The sequence below is a fragment of the Neopelma chrysocephalum genome, unplaced genomic scaffold, assembly GCF_003984885.1.
Source record: "Neopelma chrysocephalum unplaced genomic scaffold, ASM398488v2 Primary Assembly neopelma1_23b, whole genome shotgun sequence".
Classification (NCBI taxonomy): domain Eukaryota; kingdom Metazoa; phylum Chordata; class Aves; order Passeriformes; family Pipridae; genus Neopelma; species Neopelma chrysocephalum.
Window position 1 is genome coordinate 8,722,589 of NW_020897692.1, and position 24,181 is coordinate 8,746,769.

The 24,181-nt window shown below is 41.6% G+C and overlaps 1 long non-coding RNA gene across 1 annotated transcript; it reads right to left on the reverse strand.

The window, feature by feature from the left end:
• Positions 1-14,568: 14,568 nt before the first annotated feature.
• Positions 14,569-22,132, reverse strand: LOC113973934. Its single transcript, XR_003536379.1, has 3 exons — positions 22,038-22,132; positions 17,306-17,497; positions 14,569-16,208 (listed from the first exon to the last, which is right to left on the reverse strand). It is a non-coding gene; the product is annotated as an uncharacterized LOC113973934 (long non-coding RNA).
• Between the last annotated feature and the right edge of the window lie 2,049 nt (positions 22,133-24,181).

The following is a 24,181-nucleotide window of genomic DNA, read 5'->3' on the forward strand; positions in this document are numbered from 1 at the left end:
AGCCAGGACAACATGACCAGTTCTCTGTGGCTGAAAGGCAATCTAAGGAAAGAGCAATATTTTCTTGTCCATCATCTATTTGCACATCAGCAGCTGTACTGCATCCTCTGTCCACGTCTCTGTGCAGGGTGAAACAGCAATCTCCAGCTCCAGCCCTTCTGGCTTTTCCACAAGCAAACTAGGGAGTGGAAACAGAAGCTGCCTAGGGCTGCCCCACACCAAAGCAGAGGAGGCTGCCGCTCTGTGCTTTCATTTCTCAAGGATCTCCTCAAGTGCCACTGGACACGTGCACAAGAAAAGGCAGCTAGTTATTTTTAAGTTATTTTCTCTGTCCTGTGTCTGTGGTACACTTATATCCCTGTCTTACCTGACAAAATGCAACAAGGCAGGTTTGGAAGACAGCATCCTGAACTGTAGAAATTCATTTGGGAATGGTAAGACATTTTTCAACTTGAGGCTGTTCTGTCGTGCTATTTCAGAGACGACCTGGTGCCTTGTATTCCCAGTATTGGTTATCTCTTGGTGTCTAGCAAATATTCAGAAAGGCTTTCTAACATACTGCATGTTCCGCTCAAGCAATCAATAGCCTGCTGAAACTGCTTCTTTTGGCCATTTATTGCACAGCTCGTGACCCAAACACTTAAATACTGATTCAGAAACATCACAGCTAAACTGTCATGTCACTTGGGGAGGGAAAACTACCATACTTTTGTCAGGCTTTCTTGGAGTTATTTGTCAAGTGGAATTATCTATCGGGCTTTCTAGAATCACCCAGATTAATATTTGTAGTGGAGAAAGGAAAAAGAGAGTTAATTTATGGCAGTAAAGAATCACCTGTGAAGGGGCACTGCTGTTCTGCATGCTGATATTGCCTATCTGTTGCAAAAGAAATGCTAACTGCAGTCAAAATATTTGTATGCTTACTGAAATGTGTGAATATTTATTAAGACTGAATTATCTCACAATTCTCATTTCTACACTGTCAATATGCTTCTGCAATTAAAATAATTTCAGATAACCAATCCCGCTGATCCGGATTCCAAACTGCACTGTTATGCCAAGTGGAAAATGATACAGAAATGTTGCCTTGAAGGTACCAAAAGGCCATTGCAAAAGGAAGTCACTGACTCACCTCAAAAATTTTCTTTACTGCTTTGCTCACACAAGAGGCAACTAAACCACGACCGAAGACATGCTGCCTCCAGTGCATGGCAACACCATAGGCCCTTTTTACATTAGGATGAAAGAGGTTTAAGTAATTTATTAAGAAAAAAACTCATTAATAGGCAGAGCTTTTGGCTTGCATAGGATATGTGAAGTCACACCAAAGCCTCTTCTCTGCCTGGTGAGGAGCAGGAACCTATGGTCTCCAGCACTGAAATTCAGGGCTGCTGGTGTCAGTCTATTATCCTGGTCCAGGTGTTTTTTTCTTGTTTTTCTGCCCATAAATGCCACCTTGGAGCTTCCTTTCTCTTTGAGACTGAGGCATGTGGATGGTGATTAGACACCCTTTAATGAGCTCATCTGCAGCCAGCTGTGTTGGTGATTACCACTTAGCCTGTGAAGGTTGCTCAGCCCTGTGCTTTGAGAAGATCCACACACTCTGTCCTGAATCCTTGCTTGACAAAATCTCACAGGGAACAGTAGGAGTTTTATCTGAAAGAGGTTTCTGGGATCAAGCCACTAATAAATTATGTTTGTTGCTTTGCAGTCACATAAAGCTTGTCTAATCATTGTAAAAATAAGATTTAAGACTGAAGGTAAGAAGGAATAAGATAATAAATTATCATTGTAGTATATACAAAAAGGGCCAAGTGTTCAGATTTCCATTGCGAAACTGCTCTTTTTATGCTAGTGTTTTCACAATGGATCAGCCTGAAAATTGGCTTTGAATAGCAAAATGTGCCCCTTTGAGCTAATGAGCCTCTAGTCTGTATGCTCGTTTGTTAAACTTGGTGAGCAGGGAAGCCTAAAGCCTTAATTAAGGTCCTTGTGATATTAAGAGGCAAATAACCAAGCAACAAATCAATTTGCAAAAGTGAAGACAAAAAGGCAATGGAAAGCATTAAAACAGCTGTGTACATTCCTACGGACTTCTGTAAAACTCAGAAGAAATGCTTTGAAAAAGCAAGGAAAGGAGAAAGTAGTTTCTTTTAGTTTTGTTTGCAGAGTCTCAGACTAATTGTCCCATGTAAGCAGTTCATTTGATAGAGGAGGAAGTTAAGTCTATTAAGTTGCCCAACAACTTCAGTGTTGAATTTATTGCAATGTTTTCTTTTAAAACAGATCTGCAGGTTTCATATAAAATACTTCCAGATTTGACGTCGTTACTTTCCAAACCATCCAAAACTCAGCTGGTTTGTTACATATTTAAAATTCAGCTGGGTTTTGTTGAAAAGTTTATGAGATCTTCTTCTGTTCTGTAAATAATGCTGAGCATCTGAGTGAGAACTGGGGTTTCCGACTTGGCTGAAAGTTACATCTATCGCAGACAATAGAGAACTATGAAATATGCCATAAAAAACTGATGAGACTCTCACAGCAAAGGTTTTCCTCATTTCTGACCTTTCAGCCCTACTGAGTCAGACACAGTATTTGCCAAACAGGGCTTAGTTCAGGTCAAACAAAGCCACCATTAGCTTTGAGAGAACTGTCAAAGTCCAAATTTCCAATACAGAGGCCGTTCTCTACCTGATGACCCATATTACCTAAAAAATCATATAATCTTTCTCCATTTCTCCACTTGAAAAAAAACCATAGGTACAAACATTCTGGGTTCTTTGACTGCCTGGGAATTTGAGGAAGTTAATGGGATTACCCAAGTGAGGAGGGACTTATCCACGTGAGAAGAGGTTTAGGAGGGCTATCCTTTAACTCGTCAATGACGATCTGCATGTGCGTCAGAAACAATTCAGTTTGCGTTGCTCCTTCTCAGCCATTCTACACCATTAGAATTTAACAGGCTATTCTCAGAGAAAAGGAGTGCCTAAAATGGCAATGGTCATATATTGCTTTGTCAGGGTGCTGGTGTAGTGTCAGTCCTGGAATCCCACTAAGCAGAAACAATTTTCCTGTTTTTTGTCCCTGGACATCTGGTTACACTGTGGCTACAGCTGTAGATCTGGCACCAACAGCAACTTCTTGGGCTAAAACTTATACTTTATATTTTAATATTTTTAAATTTTCTCTGAAAGAACTCTAAAAATAAAAATGTGGAGTTTTCTTTGAAAGTCAACATGAAATGTCTTAGAAAAGAAAGGCTGTATCTGTTAATTATGTTTTGTGAAAGCAAAGCAAGAACGAATCAGAACTTAGCTGGGTCTAGGTATTCCCATATCAAGTGAACTCCTTATGCATTGATGTTAAAAAGCAAAACAGAGGAGTGTCTCTGATTTTGTGTCTGAATATAGAGCCATTATTCTCTGTAGTAAACGCATGTCCATGCATTTTGCTGCCAACATGTCTTTTTTTTTTTCAAATCCGAAGTGCTAGAGTACTGCTGTGTAAAAGCAAATATTAGTGCTTTAGATAGATGGATCTATCTATTTCACAAGTTTCTGGTATGCAAATATTTGTGTTAAATGGGTTTTTAATATTTTAATATTTTTGTAAGTTTTATTTTCTTTTCACCATAATGTTGCATGAACCAACTGCTCTGGCAGTACTAGATAAATGTAAACTAGCACAAAGCCCAAGTCACAAGCTAGAAATGCCAGACACTTGGATTTCACCATGGGAGCCCATGTTTCTGTGCATCTCAGGGTGATGATGGTCAGATGTTAAAGGCAGAGTGCAACCAAGCCCACTAACAAAGAACCTCGACCATAGTTCAGAGGCAAGCTGGAAATTCCACTCTGCTCTGAATATTGCTCCTGCCCATCTTCTGAGATACAGAGGGGACAATTCACTGCTTGAGGCCTAGACTAAGCCAGGCTCCTCACAGGGAGACTGGGACTGAATTCTCTTAGAGTTTACTCAAATTACTAGTGGATACCAACGTTACTAACTGGTCAACATCACTAATGCTGAAGGGTACGGGGATGCAAACAGATATTTGACTGAACGCTGGAAGCAGAGGAATTTAAACTTCCAACATCCTCCAAATTTGTATGTTGGCTACAATCCATCTTCTGAGTAGACAAAGAGATGAATTATCCGTGTGTCAATCCTGTCCCCCTCTGTTATACCATTAGATACCACTGCTGTTGGCAGTGCAGGCAACCTCAGCACAGACAGTGAGACAGTAAACAAGGGAAAAAGATGTGGAGAATGACTAATACAGCATTGTTGCATTGGATGATCCAATTGCCATGGTTTCCCATGTAAGATGAGGCTGCACCATACCAGGAGGAGGCAAAGGGAAGGAAATAGTGGGGGGTTGGCAAGAGTCTCCTCTTAAAGCAGTGCTTTGTGCAGAGCTGTAGTATAATTTGTTTCTTTAAAGAGTGATGTCTCTTTGATAGCTGTCTGAGAGAGGAGGAGCGTACTGAGATTGGGCTACCTGAGCTGTGAGCAAAGCCCTGCAGCTGGACACCCATCTTGAGCTGGGGACCATCACTGCTGCTTCATCAGTACCTGTAGCCATGACCCAGATGGGTATCTGGTGCCAGCGCCACACAGTGTGATCCTTGCCTCATCTGAAGCAATTTCTGTAATATTTTGTTTAATCATCTTCCAGCAGCTGCTTTAAAATTGTTTCAGAAAATTAAAGTAAACACTCCTTTGGAATGAGTGGGTTCATTCTCATGGATTTTGGGGAACACAGGCAGGGAGAGAAGGAACTGGCTGCAGTGCCATTGGTCAGGCACTGGACTCATGTCAGGCCAGCCCTGCTGTGTGGCCCTTCTGCACTGATTTGCAACAGCCTACCATTCTAACAGTCAGTCCAAAAGCTCCAGTTTCACTAAAAAACTGCTACAGAATTTTAGCTCTTTTTTGGTTAAAGACTGAGCACATTGATTTCTACTGCATCACTCCGTTTTTATTTTTTATTTATTTTTTTTAAGAAGATATAATACAGACACATTATTCTACAACCTTCATTATAACTGTCTCTGTTTTGGGATACAGTTTGATTTATTTGTTATCTTTTCCCATCTGTAAAGTATGTGGTTTGCCCTACACACACATTCATATTGAAGAAAACACAAGGATGAGGTATGGTTTATTGAGGCAGGATGGCAAGACAGAGTAAACATAAAAAAAAAAGAAAACGACTTAGCAGAATAAAAGTGAGTTGTTTTTTTTCTTTGGTGACAATAAAGGGTTTTGACATATGGCCTCTATCCATGGGAACAAATATACTCAGCCTGAAAAATCTCAGAGAGGTCTGTGTGACCAATTTCAAGTCAGATGAAAAAAAAGGTCTTCCAGAAAATAAGCAAATGAGCTGTTTTCAGTGCAACAAATGCCTACATTACTAACATGAATTGTGAAATCACTGGCTGTGACTAATCAGAATTCATTAAAAATAAATCTTGGCCCAGCAGTTTTAATAAACAGAACGAGCAATAAAGGCAGTAATGATTCACTTTTTCTCAGGCAGAAAACTGTCTGATATTGCATATTTCACTCAGTCAAAGGATTTCTGCTGAAAAAAACTGATTCTGGCATCCAATGAAAAAATTCAGGTCCCACCTTTCTGGAAGCAAAGAGAAGATGGGAGACAGCAGCTTTGTTAACCCTTCAGAGTTTTTAAAATTTAACTTTTTCTAGAATTTAATTTGGCGTTAAGACTTTGGGGGAAAAAAAATCAAAGCTGCATTTTCTCTTCTGCCCACTGAGGAAACACAGGTGTAAAAAGAGGGCTTTGCTCACTCTCATTTGGAACACTTCCAACAAGAACAACTCTACCAGGAGGTTGAAGGACTGTTTACTTGGAACCAAGTGTTGCCTTGGCTAGAGAGCTCACCACATAGACAAAAAGGAAAGTAGTTTTGGAAATACAGATACTGTGCATCTCACAGGGACAAGGAAGGAATGGATTAATGACCTGACTGGGAAATAAGGTCTGCATTTGACTCTGCTCCATCACATGTGGAGGCTAAGAAAAGTCAATGGAAAAGACATAAAAGTTACCAACACTGTGCTTTTCAGAGATGAGAGCACAAAGATGCTCATGCTGCCCCAGAGTCTGGCTGCTGAAGTGCTTAAACTTCCATCAGGGATGGAGTGGTACAGCCTGGACACCTGCAGGAGTGATACAGGTTTAATCTGGCACCAAAACCAGAAATCCAATCAAAGCTTGCTTTCTGGCTGAGGAAAATGGAGCAGGTGGCACATAGGCAGAGCCTATGTGAAAAAGTCATATGCTTCCTCTGCATTTTCATGGTTATTTTAATTTTTTCCCTCATACAACAGCAACAGTAAGTGGACAAAATCAGTCCCGGAACATGGTAACATGTCTTGATGCTATTTATGGCACACAAAATGCAAAACAAATGCGTCATCTACTAATGCTGGTGCTTCTCTAGCACTGGGACACAGAGAGCAGTGCAAGCGGGTGGATCTTGCTTGTATGACAGAACTCCAGCTACAGAAACACTGTCCAGAAAGCAGTAAGTGAGAAGTGGAATTAATATGGTCAGGAATATTCTGTCCCTCCCTGCCATCCCTCCTTCCTTGCCTGCCGCCTTCCTTCCCCATTGCTGTCTGCACACAGTCCCAAGTCCACTTGAACCCCTGAAAAGCAGTAATTCCTACTAGAGCTCTTCTGTGCAGACATTTCATAGCTCAGGAAACCAGTTCTTGAATTATGACAGCAAACATTTATCAGTAAAAACACTATCAACAGCAAACTCTCCCACTAAACTAAGCACACAGAACAAGCTGAATATTGGCATGGCAAAAGCAACTGCTCTAAGCCAAGATCATGCAAATCCAGTCTGCCTGTATCAGGCAATTTCCACATTTGGGTAGGGCTAATGCCAATTTCACTGGGGAGTCGAAAGAGACAAAGGTGTAGCTATCCTGGTCTGAAGCCCAGTCGAGTGGGTGGAAAGTCATACATTGGTTTCAATGTGCTTTGCAACATATCTGTAAATGGGGAGGAGCAGCATACTCTGTGAAGTACTCTGTAGACCTACCATAGAGTAGTGGTCCTGGATTTTGGGGAAATATCTCTTCTAAATCAAAACACTTGTTGTGCAAGTGCAAACTCAGAGTGTATGTGCGAGAGGTGATGCCTGGAGGGTATTGGTCGTTTATACCCTATGATAAATGGTTTTAATAAAATAACAATGTTTACTTTTCCTTTGCCGCAGCAGAACAGAGAGCACCTTCATGAAAGGTCATCGAGGTTAAATAAACTATACTTAGTCAAATACTTTACAGTTAAAACCCGGAGCTGCTCCTGCACATGAGATTGGTATTCTCCTGGGTATAATATCTTGTGCAACTTATTTCTTTGCACCTTGTATCTCTAATTAAAAAAGGCCAGTAAATGAAAGGCTCATGTAAAACTGGCACATGTCAACATTTGTGTTAAAGGGTTTGTATGATCTTTCACCACTGGGGTTTCTCACATACGAGTCGGGCCAGAACTGATCCTACAAGCCACCAGCACATGCCCAGAGGGGTACATCACACACCTGTTTTCAGGACTTCTCTTCTGAAACTTAAATTTTTTTACTATCTTCATTCATTTTCTCATAAGTGGCAACATGATGAGCAATAAATGAGTTTATGTCTTATAGATTTGATAGCAGCAGCATGCTGCAATGATTTCTGCCCTTTAAGCTAGCCAGAGCATTGTGGGGTTTTTGCCTGCAGTCCTTTGTACACCCTACTCCCTAAAATGTTCCCTCTCATTTTGATTTGATAAACATGCCTGTTTACCCATTTTGTAGGCCCTAGATGAAGGACAGTCCCAGTGAATCAAAATTGAGGAAGATTGTGGGGAGAGCAGAGAGGCACTGCTGTGTTTTTCCACACAACCTGTTATGTTAACAAGCACTACCCCGCAATGTTTGCCGACAGATGTTCAAGGCTTGGAAAAAAAATCTGCTTTCAGCTGATGGCTCCACCACCACTTTTGAAATAAGTGTTAGTTCCAGGCTTCTGATTTCATGAGGGTAGAGAAAAAGCAGGAGGAAAACAGATGAACTGGGTAACAAGGGGTAAGAACAAAATGGGAAAATAAAAACTTGGTGTTGACAGAGCTGACAAATGTAATATGTCCTGGGCAGGAGGGAAGTAAAAAAAATAGAGATGGATGTGAAAGAGCTGGAGCAGTGACCTTCAAACAGCTATGTGTGTCTCTGAAACTAAACCACCATGGAAGTCCAAACTTCCCACCAGGTTTTGGACACTGGGTATTTAGTTACCGCTTATGTGCCCTAAAGCTGCCTAGGAGGAGCTTGGGGTGGATATCCCTTCTCAGGGCATTGAGAAGGCATCTCTGAGGCATGGGCCATGCTGGGGGAGAATGGCGATCCGTGCTTTTGGGGAGCCTGAACAACAGTTTGAATGCAAAGAGAAGTGTCTGAGGAGTCTGAGTGACACCAGCAGAAGGTCGCCCATTAGGTGATCCAGTTCACCAGTCTTGACTGTGTCCTGGGGCATGATCCTGCCCTGGACAACAGAAATTCAGCATACAAGGCCAAGATCATCATGGATGAACCTGTTGGCACGTGACAAAATCACCGAGCTGTCTGAATCTTGCCCATGCCAGTGGGAAGGAGGCAAGTAATCAGTTTGAACATGAGACACTGTGTGGACTAGGCATGTCAGCAGACTTCAGTTGCTTCTGAATTCCTGGCTCTCAGCTAGTATTGGTTTTGCATCTGGTGTAGCCTGGATTTTCTCTAAGACTACTAAACCTTTTCCAGCTATAGCCTGAGCAACTGGAGCATGGAGGGGAAGATTAATCTCAAGCAATGAGATTTCATGTAGTTGACAGTTTGTTTGGGTTTGGGGTTTTTATTAGGATGACAGAGGTATGAGTGTAGGAACTAGAAATCCTGGAAGTGTATCCATTTCAACACACTGCTTTTTGGAAGGGTTTTCTCAGCTCATGGACAGACTGTAACAACACGAGAATAATCCCTTTCTGTCTTTGCTTCCTTCTTCCCCTGTCCCAAGCAGGCAGGAGTGACTAGAAAGACTATTCACAGTCTTTCTCAAAATTTCCTGTGCCTTGCCTTCTTCTCCCTCATTTTGCCAGCTCAGGTATCTATTAAAAGGTAAAAATGCTTATTTAATCTGAGGATAAAAGTAAACTAGCTGTGCTATCACTTTGCACATATCCCTATCTTCTCTGGCAGCGTGGGAGTGCTTGTTTACTCACTGTGCATGTTGCAGTGGTTTGTATGTCTACTTAAAAAAAATAATGAATCTAAGCATTAAGAATATACCACCAAGTAGCATTCCTTTTTGTAAAGCTGCATCCATACCCCAAAATGTTGCACGAGAAGCAGATTGCTGAAGATGTGAACTTCAATATATGAACTTCAATACGAAAATAACAAGCAATGTTAGTTTTCATCTCTAATAACCTTTGACATTACCTCTTTAAATGTAGTTTCTACACTTATTCTGGAAGACTGATTAATTCAATAAAACCTAGCAACATCTGGAAGGGTTTTTTCTATGTACAACACTTTTTACAAATAATGTAACAGGCAGGCAAAGTTTAAATGTTTTCTACTGATGGATCATCTGGCCATTGGGATAGATTGAACTAATGGGAATTCCAGTAGCCTGAGCCCTGTATGCCGGAGAGAAAGACAGCACTAGGTAAAGTGAAGGAGCGTATTGTGTGCGTGCATATACCCCTCCTTTCACACATACATCCAGTTCTGGCATATTAATACTAGACAGGAGGGAAAAATTCTAGACAAGGAACTGTTCATCCCATTGTCTCTGTGGCTGTGGAGGTAGTTGTGATGAATGGTGCCAGAAAATATTTTGAGTTTTCTGGAAGCATTTTGGCCCTACGTTTTTTTAATTGAATCTTTAGCACTTTATTAAGAGGGACAATGTTTTCCCAGAGTGAACTGGAAAAAGAATGTCTCTAAGTGGAAAAACTAAGTACAGTTTCCACGATTTATGCCATTTACTCTGCAAACATAATATTCAGAGCAGAAATTTGGCAGGTGTTAATCAGTATATTTTTCTTTGCACCAGTAGAGTGGCTTCAGCTTATACCAGCTGAGAATCTGGCTCTGTATATTAAATACAAAAGTGAGTCTGGATTCCTGATCTTTTGTAGTAGACACACAAAACTGTTCGTTATTGAGCTGTGGGCTTGAAAAGTAATCTCACTTTTCAGTATTGGCAGCAGGCTGGAGAAATGGGGACATGGTGTGCTGAGCTCCTGGGTAGAAGAAATGTTTTCTTTCAAACCATAACAACCTTTTTAGCTATCTGAAGGAATATGTTCAAACTTCCTTGGCAAGCAAAGGTGGGACACTAGCCAGTTACTACATGAAGGCTTTGAAGATGGAAGGGAATAATAAAAGGAGGGAAAAAATTAAAGAGGAAAATCTTTTTGTTCCCAGATGGGTAGCTAGGTGTAACCATTCTTCCTCTGCTTTGGAATCAGACCACAACTTGGCCTAATACATCAAAATCAATAATTTTTCTTTTGACAGTTCCTTGCCTCAGATGTTGTGTCTGGTTTTTACAGGACTGCAAGGTTTTAAAACAGGTCCAGTTAGTTTCTGAGAGTGCCTTCAGGTGGTATTTCTAATCTGTAAATAGTTCTGGACCAAGTTCTTTCAAAAATGGTGCCCACTGTAGTAGATAAATCAACTGAAACCCTGCATGATATTCCTGACTTAATGTGGAAAAGAGATAGGACATAATTTTGGGGAAGAAATAGGAGATTCCTGGGGGAAAACAGGAACATTGTTTTGGTAGAAATGATGCAGATGCACATGTGTATTAGTAATAGAAACTGTCATTTGCAAAAATTGCTGTCAAAAAAAAAATAGTGAAAGCTTAGGTGGAAGCTGGAGGGAAATTGGGGAGCTATGGAAGTACATGCACACTATTTATTTTTTCTGATTCTTAAACAAGCTTCATTTAATCAAGATGATTACTCAGGATATGCTCAAAGGAGTGAAACATGAAAAAAAGATTCTCATAATGTGAAGCTCCTGTGAGTTCTTAAGGTCACAAAAAATGAGCTTTATATAACAAATTTGGGGGGAAAGGATGTGAAACTGGATGGGTTTGGTTTGAATGTCAAAGTCTGGTGTCCACTGGCTGTGCTTAGATGTTGCAATTGCTTGTTTTGGAAGGAATATGCTTTTGCGTATACAGAGCACACTATTTTAAAGATTAGATCTCTCTTTAACAAGTAATATTTTGTTACCCCAGAGTTTTATTATATCAGACTGATCTTTAAATGAAGTTTTCTGTTATTAGAGTTTGAGCTAAACTCATAAATAGCTCTGTTATGTCCAGTGACCTCATTCTTATCAGGTTTTACAGGTCAGTGGTGAATTAAGCAGCCAGCTTCCTGCTAATTAATCCTATTTAGTTAAAGAACTGTTAGACTGAATTATCTTATCTCTGTTAAAAGGAAGTTAAAAGGATTGGCACCAGATTACTCTTATGAATGACAACCCTTTGCAACTTTGACATACAGTACATGAGCAGAAAGGTAGAAGAGCAAAAAAAGAGGTCAGCACGCAAATGCCATCTTGTTCTTCAGTGTTTCCCCATGACATGAATGATCAGAGGTATTACAGCACCCAGATGGTTTTGAAATTATATATCCCCCAAATCTTCCTGTCCTGCAAGGCATTGTGTTTTGGTATGCCAGAGTCCAGGTGTCTTGTCAGAAACCCAAGTCCCCAGTTGATGTGACTGCAGAGGGGAGAGGTAGACAAAGCCAATGGTGTATTTGTGTACATGGTCCTTTATTTACTTCATCACAGCAGAGGCCTGCAGAGCTGAAACACACTGTGTGGTAGGAAGTCTCTATCAAAATGGCTGATACTCAGGTTGCACAACTTGCTATATTTGTGAGGCCCCAGAGAGACCTTTCCTATGTCAAGTTTTGAAATCAATGGATTATGTTAAATGAAATGGAAAGTGAGCCCTTGTGGAAAATACATGAGGGCATTCAATAAGTATAAACTAGGTAGCAGAAATGTATTTGGTGGTTCTAGTCCATGTTGGATGAGCTATACATGCACCAATAGGTTTATAGGTGCTTTTCTTTTATTATTTTTCCCTTTTATTTTGCCTTTAACTGCTCACCATCATTATGCCTTTCATTGCTTTATTGTTTGGTCTGGATGAAGTGGACAAAGTCTGTGACAGGCAGTTCACCCTGGCAACAGGCATATCCTGGGAGCAGGGCAGAGAGGCTGAGAAAGAACGAGGTGTTTGTAAATGACCTTATTTTTATTGATCTTTATGTATCACATGGAATTTGCGGAACTATGTCTATGAAAAATACACAATTAATAGGACAGCTGTTGGCACGGAGGAACAAGATTAGCTGTTCTAGGGACTGTTGAACAATGAATGTATTTTTGCCTGAGCTGCTTGAAATAACCAACACATGTGGATGCTATGTCACCCATCCAGTGTGCTTTTCTGGCTAGAACTGCCAGTGCCCTGACACTGGCAGTGTCTGGACACCTCAGCTACAGTACCTGGCTTTGAAAAAAGGTTGGGCAGATGTCACTTCCAGGATGCTGGCTGGAACAGGTAGGGGCAGTAAAGATGTGTGTTCACTCTGCTCAGGGTGAGGAGGAACACAGCTGGGGGAGGCCCATAAAAACTAAATAATTAGAAGTCAAATCATCTACGCAAAAAGATTATGAAATCCTGCGTCCTCTCCTAAGGGCACTGACGTACTTTTTTCTGTCGGATACTAACAACAAACCCAATCACTTATGGTTTTTCCCTCCTCTTAGAATCATAATAGCAAATCCTTGGTGGATATTTCAGGTGTAATTGCCAGATGTTTAGTGGTGACTGCTGCATTTATGTTATTCAAGGCAAGGAGGAAGTTTAGTTTTAACACTCTGGACATCTCAGAAACCAAAAGAAGACGTACGTTAGCTAGCAAGTGGAAAAGAAGGGGCAATTATTAAGTAAAAAGGACTAATTTAGGACATCAGCTCCACTAAAAACTGTTTTTAACAGCTAAACATTCCTCATTTCCCCTCTAAAGGATCACTGCCTGCTAAAGAGTTACCATGGACTCCAAGCGCATCAGGCCCAGGCCTTAGGTAGGTATAATTAAAAACAAAAGGTAATGAAGAGCTCTTTACCTGGGTTGGCAGAAGGCTGACCATAACGTAGCAACTCTTTTAATGTTAAGAAAAGCTACTGATATCTGGATGCAAAATGACACATTAAATTACACATGTTTTATGATGAATTGTTAATGTATTTAAAGTGTCCAAATCTAGTTTAAAGAACCTCTTTTCAATAGCACAAGAGATATGTGAAGTAAACCTCCTGCACTAAATTTACATTGAAAGACTGCAGAAAGTTCCATTTCTTTATGTAGGAATTAAAACACATACACCAGAAAAAGAGGTGAGGAATAAGAGGGTCTTGGGATATATGAACAGCTTTGGCTACTGGGTGACTGTTCTTTGTCTGGCCTGTGTCTAAGGGTTGCAAACGTTTTCCTCATTAGTGGGTACAGAAGGTTTATGAACTGCACTTAAATGTAGGGCATTTGCTCAGCAATAAAAAGGAAGAATCAAAAAATGCTTACATTCAAAAAATGCATTTTTGCAAAAATAAATAAACCATCAGGAAATCTGATTTTTGAAATTTCATCAGCATCTTTTCTATGTGGCTGGAGTCACTCATTTCTGCCTTTGAGGACCACGCGTGTGCTATGCTGCATTATATGATACAGCCTAACATGTGCATAATACAATTAATTTGAGCTAAGCTGAGCTAAGTATACCCAAGTACACTACTGGCTTTCATCACGTGCAGTTAAAGCACTGACCTATTCAGTTCTAAAATGAGTGTCTGGGTGTTTTTTCATGCTTCTATATCCTAAGCTGATCTGTGAAAAGCAAAGGAGTCAGATCTGTACTGTGTGTCTCCCTACAACAGGGACTTACTGAACAGCCTATTCTGGAACTCAAGTACTTCCAAATGACACATAAACCTCTAAGCCTTAAACCAACAGACTGCACAGCTACTGGCATGGTTATTTTTAATTCTCTTCCTCATTTTGCACACCAGCAATAATCTCATGCCTGGCAAATTGGGATGATCTGGCTTAAAAGTTCAGCTGCAGCCATGTTAAAAAGACCAGAGGAAATGGATAGCTCATCTCTGGAAAATGCAGCCCTTTGGAATAATGCCAGAACTCCTTAAAAACAAATCAGCTCAGGATTACAGTTTATTAGAGGGAAAATGGGGAAATCATTTTCTGGCTATTTTTTGACCCACTACTTCCATACTGTCATTAGCAGACAGCAATTTTGTTCATCTCTAGTTTTGTGCATTCAGCAGGTGTGTTTTTTTAAAGGGCATGTGATAATTCTGCTCTTTTAGTACATGAGCACATAAACAATCGGAGCCAACTACCACAAGTAGTGTAGTTGCTGGAAGTGCTGCGGGAAGCCTCCTGGCACTTCCTTCCCAGTCCCCAGCACATCGCCCATGGAAGAGAAAACATAGGAGGAGGCAGACAGAGATGAAAGCTGGTGGAGCAGTTGCAGCTCCCATCAAAGCAGTAATGGCCTTGGGATTGTCCTCAGTTAGGTCTGGGTTTCCTCTGTTCCTGGTGACCGCCTCTTCGATCAGCCCACTCTCCTGAGCCTCAGGGTTTTTTCCTCTGTCTGTCTGCTTACCTGCCCTGCTGCCTTGCTTTGGGCTTCCTGTTTGACTTGCCATGAGATCAATAGCAATGCAATGTGGGATGCCTACGCCCCTGCCTCTTCACAGGGCTGGCACAGCATTACATAGGGCTTGTTGGGTGCACATCCAGGGCAACTGTGTCAGTGAGACTGCAATTTAGGTGAGGAAGGCAATGAGTTATGAAAAGTGATTAATAGGAACAGCAAGTCACTTTGCCTGAAGGGGATCAGCTGCTTTTAAGATGTTATGAGTTTACCTACAAAGATGATGTAATCTAAGACAGATGCTGGAAGGACACATGTAATACCAACATTTATTGGGCATCTGCTGCTTAACAGCAATTAGGGTGCAAATGTTCAAAGCAACAAAGTACTGTAAATTATGCAGCAGGCACTCAACGTCACAGAAAGACCAAAATGTATTACCTGTCTCAAGTGGGCACACAGTGTGATGTAATCGGAAAAAAAGGGACAATGTACCTCTCCTTCCTTGCCGTGAAACACCATGTTGGATGGCTTTCGAAGCAATATTTAGGGCAGGAACTTCTTTTTCATATGAAGTTGCCTCATCAGTGGGCTGCCCAGAGACACAAGGCTCCTACCAAAACAGTATACTGGGATTGTTGGGAAGAGACTGATGGGGAATCACCCCTCTTGCATTGGAATCAACCCTCTTCTGAGCACCACCTCAAGAAATAATCCAGGGTTGTTTGTGGGACCCTCTGTGTAAAAGCACAGATTGCCTCTTCATAAAATTCCATGTATCTAGAGCCAAAATCCTTCCCCTATTATTCTAGTAGGGATAATAGCAACATTTGGCATGTGGAATAGAAATCTTTCTCTGAAGCTCTGTGCTAGCACAACAGGTCTCCAGGGCAAAGCAATATTTGGAATGCAATGGCAAGCGAAACAAATGTTATGCTGATAAATAAGAACCTCTGGGGGTTAATTATGCAAATTTCCTCAGCGAAGAAACAAGAAATAGACTAATAATATTAGCATGCCATTCACTGTGTTTTCATTTACCAGGTCACATCACAGCTGTTTTAGATGCACAGTGGTACAACAACAAGAAATCCCTTAATGTCAGGGAAAGACTTGAGAAGGAGTCTGGGCTGCAAAGTAGCTGAAGCTGTTGCTTGGGATAAGATTAGGTGTGGATATGAGTAGGAGGAAAGTTCAGGGCTCTATTTCAAAAGGACAACATTTTACAAACTGTTCTCAGCATTTTGGCTCAGATAAGCTGTTTTAGAAGATGACAAGGAACATTTAAACATCAGAGACGGAAAGAAAGGTTCCATTCCCAGTTCAGCTCCTTTCTACAATCCCAATGGTGCGTTGAGGTTACATGCTGTGATGCCTCCTCCTTATTCCTTAGCAGAGCCCACTTGAAAGTTTGCATGCCCAAGGAGCCTGTCCAGAAACAAGTCAGACCTAAATGGACCTTATGGAGTGCTGTGGCTAAGAGAGTTTTTGCACTTGGACTTCTAGACTCTGCCCTTTTGGCCTTGTGAGGGCTTCACAGTAAAAAAGGAACAGAAATGTGACAGTTGCCCTTATTTCAGTGTTAATGTTATTCATGCCTTACTATTTTTATCTATCCACAAAGCCAGCTTACGGATCAGAGCTCAGCTGGGCTACTGCTGAGCTCAGCAGGACTGAGGAGCTGAAGCCGCTGCTCTGAAGAAGAGCCTGCTTCTGCCTCTTGAGCAGCGGGGCAGCAGCTGAGCTACAAACTCAGCAGGAGCTGGGAGCTGAAGCTGGTCTGGTCCTTTCCCAGTCAGGAAAAGGCTCCCAGCTCCTAGGTCTTGCTGATTTCTGAGATCTTCAAAGTCCATGCCTCAGTGGCATAGTGCAGTGAAGATTGCTGTGCTCTGGTAACTGCTCCTCAGGAAAGCAACAACTCTCCTGCCTGCACAGCAGGAGTTTGTATCCTGCTCTGAGCTAAAACGGGGTTGCAGCTGGTGCCGTGCAGTTGCCCATCCCTCCCAGCAGTAAATAGTGCTGGTGATGCTGTGGTGATGCTCAGGAAGGGCTGGAGCCTCAGGGTTCCTGGCTTGCGTTGCACAAAGACTGGTGGTAACTTGCAGCTGTGAGAGGCAGCTCATTCCATTTGGGATCCTGCAGGGTCTCAGCAAGAGAACTGGCAGCACAGATTGGAGTCTTCTCCTCATCAGAGGTGGCTCTTTACCCCCCTGGTGATGTGGAGGCAGGGCTTACTGCCACATAACAACCTGCATAAGGTACTGATCTGTATAATTTTCACATTTCTGGAGGAAAAAGCTTGCACGGGAAAAAACACCTTTTTTTTTTTTTTGCCCCTATGACTTATTCCCCTTTCTAATTTGGGGAAAAAAAGTATTGTTTGGGGTTTTTTGTTTGTTTTTGTTTTGTTGTTTTTTTTTTCAAAATACCCTGCTTTTGCTGTGGAATGTACTTGATAAATTGCCTAGTTCACTTTTTTCAATACTCTGACTAAAGTACTATTTTGCTCTTTGAAGCTAGCATACCCAAGCAATGTATGATGTGGAGGAACAGGGTTTCCCATGAATGAAAAGTAGATCTATGAAAGAAAAAAGGAATGTTGCAGGTGGGTGCTTTGGCAAAGCACACCACTGTATTCTTGTTTGTGACAACAGCATGATTCCAAACCGGGTTCTTGCTCCAGCTGCCATTGTTGGCATGTAGAGAGCTGGAATCATCTGTGATGGGGAAAGAAGAAGGGATTAATTTTTTTTTTTAAATGAAGGGACAACATCGCATTTTTTTGGGTAACAGTTTTGATTCTTTGCCTTTAAGTGAAAGACCCATCCATACAACTCTAGATAACAAAAATCTGCCGTAGTATGGGTAATGGTTATGTATTTGCTTTAAACAAACACATTTTGCCTCCCTGGGAACAGTTAGAGATAGATAACCTTCTTTAACAGCAGCCTGCCATCTTCAGTAGTCTTGGGTGAGATGCAAAGCTGTGTGAGATGCCAGCTAAGGAATTCTTATTCTGCCTCTACACAAATGTTTGTCAGTATTACTTCACCAGGTAGTTTTAAACAGGAGGAGCACCAAATCTGTATATCTCATTTTTTTTTTAGTTGCTAAAAATTGCACCCTGGAAATATACATGTGATTTCAGTGTACAGCAAATTCAACACAAACCTATTCTGTGTAAATATGCCCTTTGACTTGACTAGGAACATAATGCACATTTTTAACAGTGAGATTAACTGGATAATGAAACACATTTTCAATGGTAAACCACTTAATTTCAAGCATTTATAGGCTTTAATCAAGACTGAAAGATGCCCTGACTCCATCAGGAGTCATAGTCCTGATAGTGAAAGTACTTGGTAAAACTAAATTATGGCTTTGACACTGTAAAAACAATTCTTTTTGAATGAACAGTAAACTGATTTCTGTTAGTTCACATTGTGTATTTTCACTCTGCAGTTTGCTGTTCCAAAAGCAGGACAGCTTGTTTAAATCTGAAGTTATGAGTTTCTCCATCTCTTCTGAATAAAAGGCAGAATGCTGAAATCCACTGGAGTATTCCCATGTGAGCTTAATTCATTGTAAGGTAAACAAAACATGAGAAGTAAAATCAGCATAAAATCCGATGAGTCACAAGAAACTAGGATTTCATGAATGCGTGAGACATGAAATATTGGTGGGATGTCTTTCTTATGGGGATAGGAAGACAGAAGCTCCAAAGTCTCCTATATAACAATGAAAAATGTGGCCTTTTTAACAAAAAAAAAAAGAAAGAAAAAAATCTTATTCTTGGCTGCCATATGACTATGAATACCTAGATCTTGTATAGTTCATTTTTATCACACTTAGATCCCAAAGGTCAATATGGGCAAAATCACAACAGTATCTGAGTGTAAAACATAACTGAAACTAAGAGCATGACTATTTTTATGCAGGTAAACTAGAGAAAAAGGGTTTGCCAGGAGCACACCATCTTACGTTTTCCAGCGTAAGTGGAATGGCTGCTGGCCTGGCATGGAGAAGGTGAGAGGCTTGCCATCTCCTGTGTCTGACTACAGCTCCAGCTCTGAAAAATCCTACTCAGGAGCAGATGTTGATGATTTTGTGTAATGTACTGTTATGTACTGGTGTATTTAGGCTATGAACTACCTAGATGAGGCAGGAACAGGTCCTTTGATAGATGAACCTTTTGGTGCCCTGATCTCTTGACTTGGCCAGTGGTTGTTGCAGCAATGTACATGCCGAATACTACTATTTCATTTAACATACACGTTCTCAGCAGAATTGCAGAAAAGCTACTGGCAAGCTCATCAGAAAATTCTGATAATTTGGCCTTCTTCAAACTTCACCTTTTCAAAACATCACAGTATTTAGACCAAACATTGACATTTTTCCCAGGATGAGTAAAACATCTTTCCAGTAAAATCTGGCAGAAGTAAAATAAAACTAAGAAAACAGTAGTACTTTGAAAGCACAACGATTTATTTTATTTATCTTTGAAATACCATTTTCTAGTAAATCTGATTTTTATTTTATTCAAAGGACCTTAGTATTGACTACTCCAGCAGCCAATGTTAATTCCAGTAATAATTCCTAATATTGATTATTCTATCACAAAATGTCAAACACAGAAATAAATTTTGGAAATAAACCAGTGTAAACTATAGAATATCAAGGTATCAGAAGACTACTTTGCATGCATGCAAAAGAAAGACAAGGCCCTTGGAAAAAAAAAAATCAGATTTGAGTACTTTAGTGAGGAGAAAAAAAAATAAAGAAACCCAAACCAAAACCAATAAACAAAACTAGCCTTTGAGTTCTACTTCCACACCCATGCTCAAACTTTGCCCAGACTAGTTCTGAGGAAATATATGAATCAAAAAAAGTTTGGAAAGGATTACAAGTGTGTCATGGTATAGACAAGGTCTTACAGTTAATTTTGAAGGTACTTTGTTCTGTGCTATTGTCAATAACAATTTTGGTATTCAAAGTAATTTCTAGCAAACTTCCATTTATTGTGGGCTGTTTTCATTAAGCTAATTTTTGGAATGTGTATGTGTGCTGCAAGGTTCACCCTGGGCTGGGCTCTGTAAGGATCTGATAACTTTGAGGTAATTCCCAGCATTTCCCATCCAAGTCAAGTTCTCTGCACTTTTGTCCTGTTGACTGATGCCTATTTGAGATCTCTCCACTTTCTGCTTCCCCAGCAACCGGTAGAGAAGAGGCATCCAACTGTACTCCGTGTGGAGCGGGACGGAGCCAGCAGCTGCCCAGAGCACCTGCCAGCAGCTGCACATGAGGTGATGAGGAGGGAGGGAAAGGGTACAACAGCCGGTACTCTCCACAAAGTTGTATCTGGAGCTGAGTTGATACATTTTTATACTGTCTGGGTGGAGAACAGCTATGAATATTCTCTCATATAGCTGCTGTTTCCAGCAAGATAATTGTGTTGCAACACAGTGAATAACATAAAGAAGTTTTCCGGTGATTGCTGCCCAGCAATGTCTTTCCATCTCTAGCAAGTAGAGAACAAAAAATTAGGTCAAGATCTCATTTTTAGTGTTTCAGTTGCTGTTGGCCTCCGTATAAGATAGACCACGCCAGCCATGCTAAGACACTATTGAGCAGAGACAGAGAGAGCAGCTGTGCCAGGCCTGGGTGGGAAGCTGCAGGGCTGCCATATCCCTGCAACTGCCAGTGCTCCCACTGCAGCCAGGGCTGCCGAGGGGCCCCAGAGCTCCCCTTCCACAGCCTATTCATCCACACTTGATACACTGCGTATCCAGCCACCTGGAAATTGTGGTCCTCGATGTCCATCTTGCTACAGACTATTGCTTTTTTACTAAATTGAACATCTGCATGCATATTTAACATTGTCAAGAGACAATGACCCGCCATTTGTCTCCACTGTTAATCACTGTCCTTAATAGAAGGATTAGAAATAAATAAAAGAAAGGAGGAATTATGTTAATACTAAACTTTTCATGACACAATTATGATATTTTTTTTCCAAACTTCTGACGGTGTATTTTGGACTTCCTAGACTTCCTTGTTTCTGCCAAGTCAATACAAGACAGAAAGCTGCTGCTTTTAATACCTACTGATGATACCAATATTGATGTTTGTTATGTTTTTAACAAAACCAAACACCTCTGGGTGAGTCAACACTAGTTTTTGGACTGAAATAGTGTTGCTGCTCAGAAGTGAATCCCCTGACTGTCTGTAGGTAACACATGTTGGCTGTGTTGGCAGAGCAGCTGTGTCACATGAACTCAATTCCTCTTGGAAAAAACTAAACTGGAAGTTTTGCTCCTGCTGCGCAGCAAATGGGCAACAATTCCTAGAATAGGGACAGCTGAAGAGTCACAGCTTCTCACTCTTTTTTTGTCCAAAGAGAACATATTCCTGTTTTAGGCACCACGTCTTGGGCAGGAGGGAGACGGAATGATGTTACAGTCACAGTACGTGTGGTTCAGTCAATAAAATACTTAAATTCTTAAATTCAGCAGAACTCACCTGGAGAATGCGCTCTCTGCTATGTGGCCAAGCTGAATTAACATCTCACACTGAGGACTTTATTAGCAAATATACACAAATGCATACAAAAGAAACACATGTATTGCTATGAGATTTCATTTGTTCTAGAGCAGGACTGAGAGTACGGGTGAGATGAAGGGACTAAGTGAAAAATATTGTGCAGACATACAGAAAGACATGATTCACATTGCATATCTTGGGTTTCTACTAATTGCTTGGGCAGTACAAACAACCTGTGTGAGTAACAGAATCAAAATTCTGTTAAAGAATTACTGCTCACATTGACAATTTTAACCCCCCCACCTTTTCCTTCCAAAAGTAAGTTTGTCATTAAAGGGACAGAGCATGTTCATGAGCTGAATGTATTCTTTTATTAGCAGCAGCATTACCACTCATAATTAGAATAATTGTAATTGATGTAAATCATGCAAATATTTCTGAATTTCTTGTAAGGTAATACAACCTAATTCAATTTCTTGCTAAAATTCTTAATGATGTCTACTGATTTAAAGTGACTTGGGCTTTCATATTTGAGTATATATTTCCCTTATATTTCCCTTATATTTAGACAGTTATTAAAAAAAAAAAACACAACACACCCTTTACCTAGAGTCCATTAATTAGGGGAAGAGAAGCAAAAAAAGTTGCACAACAATGCAATTAACAATTAACAATGTTAATCTATACAAAGAGCACAATGATTAATATCCCACATACCTTTCTGAACTGAAAAAGGTAAATGCAGTGATTTTGACTGGAAAGGATTTCTTCTCTCAAGTGAGTAGGAGGTGATTTGCAGGTGCTTACACTGAAAAAGGGAAGGTGAAGTGAGGGCAGGGTTTGGCTGGCCTTGCTCCTTTGGCAAAGCCCAGCAGTGCAAAGGTCTTCCTTCTGAGATATATTCACCTTGTCTTTAGCAAATCTGTATTCCCCAGGATGAACTGCTGCCCATTTCTCTTTTTAAGTGGGCAAGAATTAGCGACTTGAGAGGTTAAAACCCACACTTCATGGGGAAATTAAACAAGGTCTGTATAAAATAACATTAAATCCTACTGACCAGTATAAACTGACTGATACATTTTGTGGTATTTGAAATATTGCTAAAATTTCATTGTAACATGCTGACAAACACAAGCAAAATGAAATGTTCACTACTCCCAACCAGGAAGCAGTCTCGGTTTCCTGGATGCATCCTGGCTTAATATGGGATGAGCCTCCAGGTCTGATCTTTGCCCTTACTCTAGAAATCAGTAATCTGGCTGATTACTGATAGTGATAATTAGCTTATAAATAAGGTCGTAGTTATTCCTTCTGAAAGTTTAAATCGTATGCCCTAGTGAACTGTGGTTCACCTGAGTGATGCCAGTCTGCAAATGGGGTTGTGCTTTAACCTCTCTGAGCTTCCTAACTATGTACTGAGGGCAGTGCATAGATGCCTCAGTGCGGCAGGCAGGCAGCTCCCCCCCTCCCACCCCCCGTGGGAACCCCGTAAGCCCCTGGCGTCAGCTGTGACCTGGCGGGGTCTGGGGAGGCTCGGGCATTTCTCTGCCCTGCAGGGAGATGGGCATTGCTTGGCACCCTCCTCTTTGAATGCACTGTCAGTTGGACCCAAGCAGAGAGTGGAGGCTCTCTGTGCCCAGCAGCAACAGCCAGTGGCCCAGGCTCCCTTGCCAGCAGGTCCCTTAGTCTGAATATTTATTTAAAATAAAGGAATTAGTTTTCAAACCCCATTCAGTGTGCCAGGGGACGCACGACACTCTACTTATGCTGGCAAGCTGCAGTCACTTGTGCACATCCGGATTTTAAAAGCTTCCTGCCCTATTTTTTGTTCCTTTTCTTTCGTTTGGTTTTTTTTTCGTATAATGCATTGTCATAGAGCACTACAGTCAATTTTTTAGTCCCGTGAGTGGCACGGGGAGGGGCCGGCGGTGCTGCGTGACAGGGGCACAGTGTGGAGTCGCCCCTGCTCCCTGCCTGCTCCAGAGTCAGGAGCAGACATGTGCTGCTGAAGTAAGAGGGAATCTGGGCAGTGGATCAAAGCCGAGGCCACCCCCAGAACAAACACCCCCCGCCGCTCCGGCCGCGGCTGCGCCCGCCCCCTCGGGAGCGCCCGGAGCCCGGCAGGGGGCGCTCTTGCCCCGCGGCTGGGCTGGGCCGGGCCGGGCCGGGGGGTCTCCCCCGACGTGGCGGGCGCCGAGCTCGGCGAGACCCCCGCCTCTGCTTTTGGAGGGGGGAGGATAAACCACGCCAGCTCGCCCGGCTCAGGTGTTTCCCCGTGAGGAGCAGGACACACCCCCAATCCCAAGGCAGGAGATTATGGTGGGGGGGCACTAAAATTGAGGGGAGGAGGCAGTAAACCTCGTCGGGGTCTGTTGCCCCCCCACCCACTTCGGCGAGGTGCCTGGTTTAGGAAGCCGTGCGTCACGTCTCTGCGCACCCCCATTTGCTTTCCAGCCGCGCGTCACAAAGCTGCGAGCAATGATGCAACGCTGTCCTGCCCACCCCATCCCTTCCCCCATCCCTGCATCTCTCCGCGCAACCCGCTCTCTACATCGCGGTGCCGGGCCCCGGGGTCCTCGGGTGCTGCTGCGCGCGGGGTGTAGTCTGTGTATGTGTGCGCGCTTAGCCTGTTTAAAATAGTATCTCTATGTTTTAAATAGTATGTTTGTATTTTAAGTAATAACTATATGTATATAGTATCTATACGTATTTCAAGTAGTATCTATATGTATTTGTATTAAAAGGATGAAAAAGAAGCAGGTACATCCATTGTTATTCAAACGAAAACATAACTGAAACAAAATATATGTGTATGTTTATATAATATGCATGTCTTAAACGTTATTTTTCCCGCTCCGCAG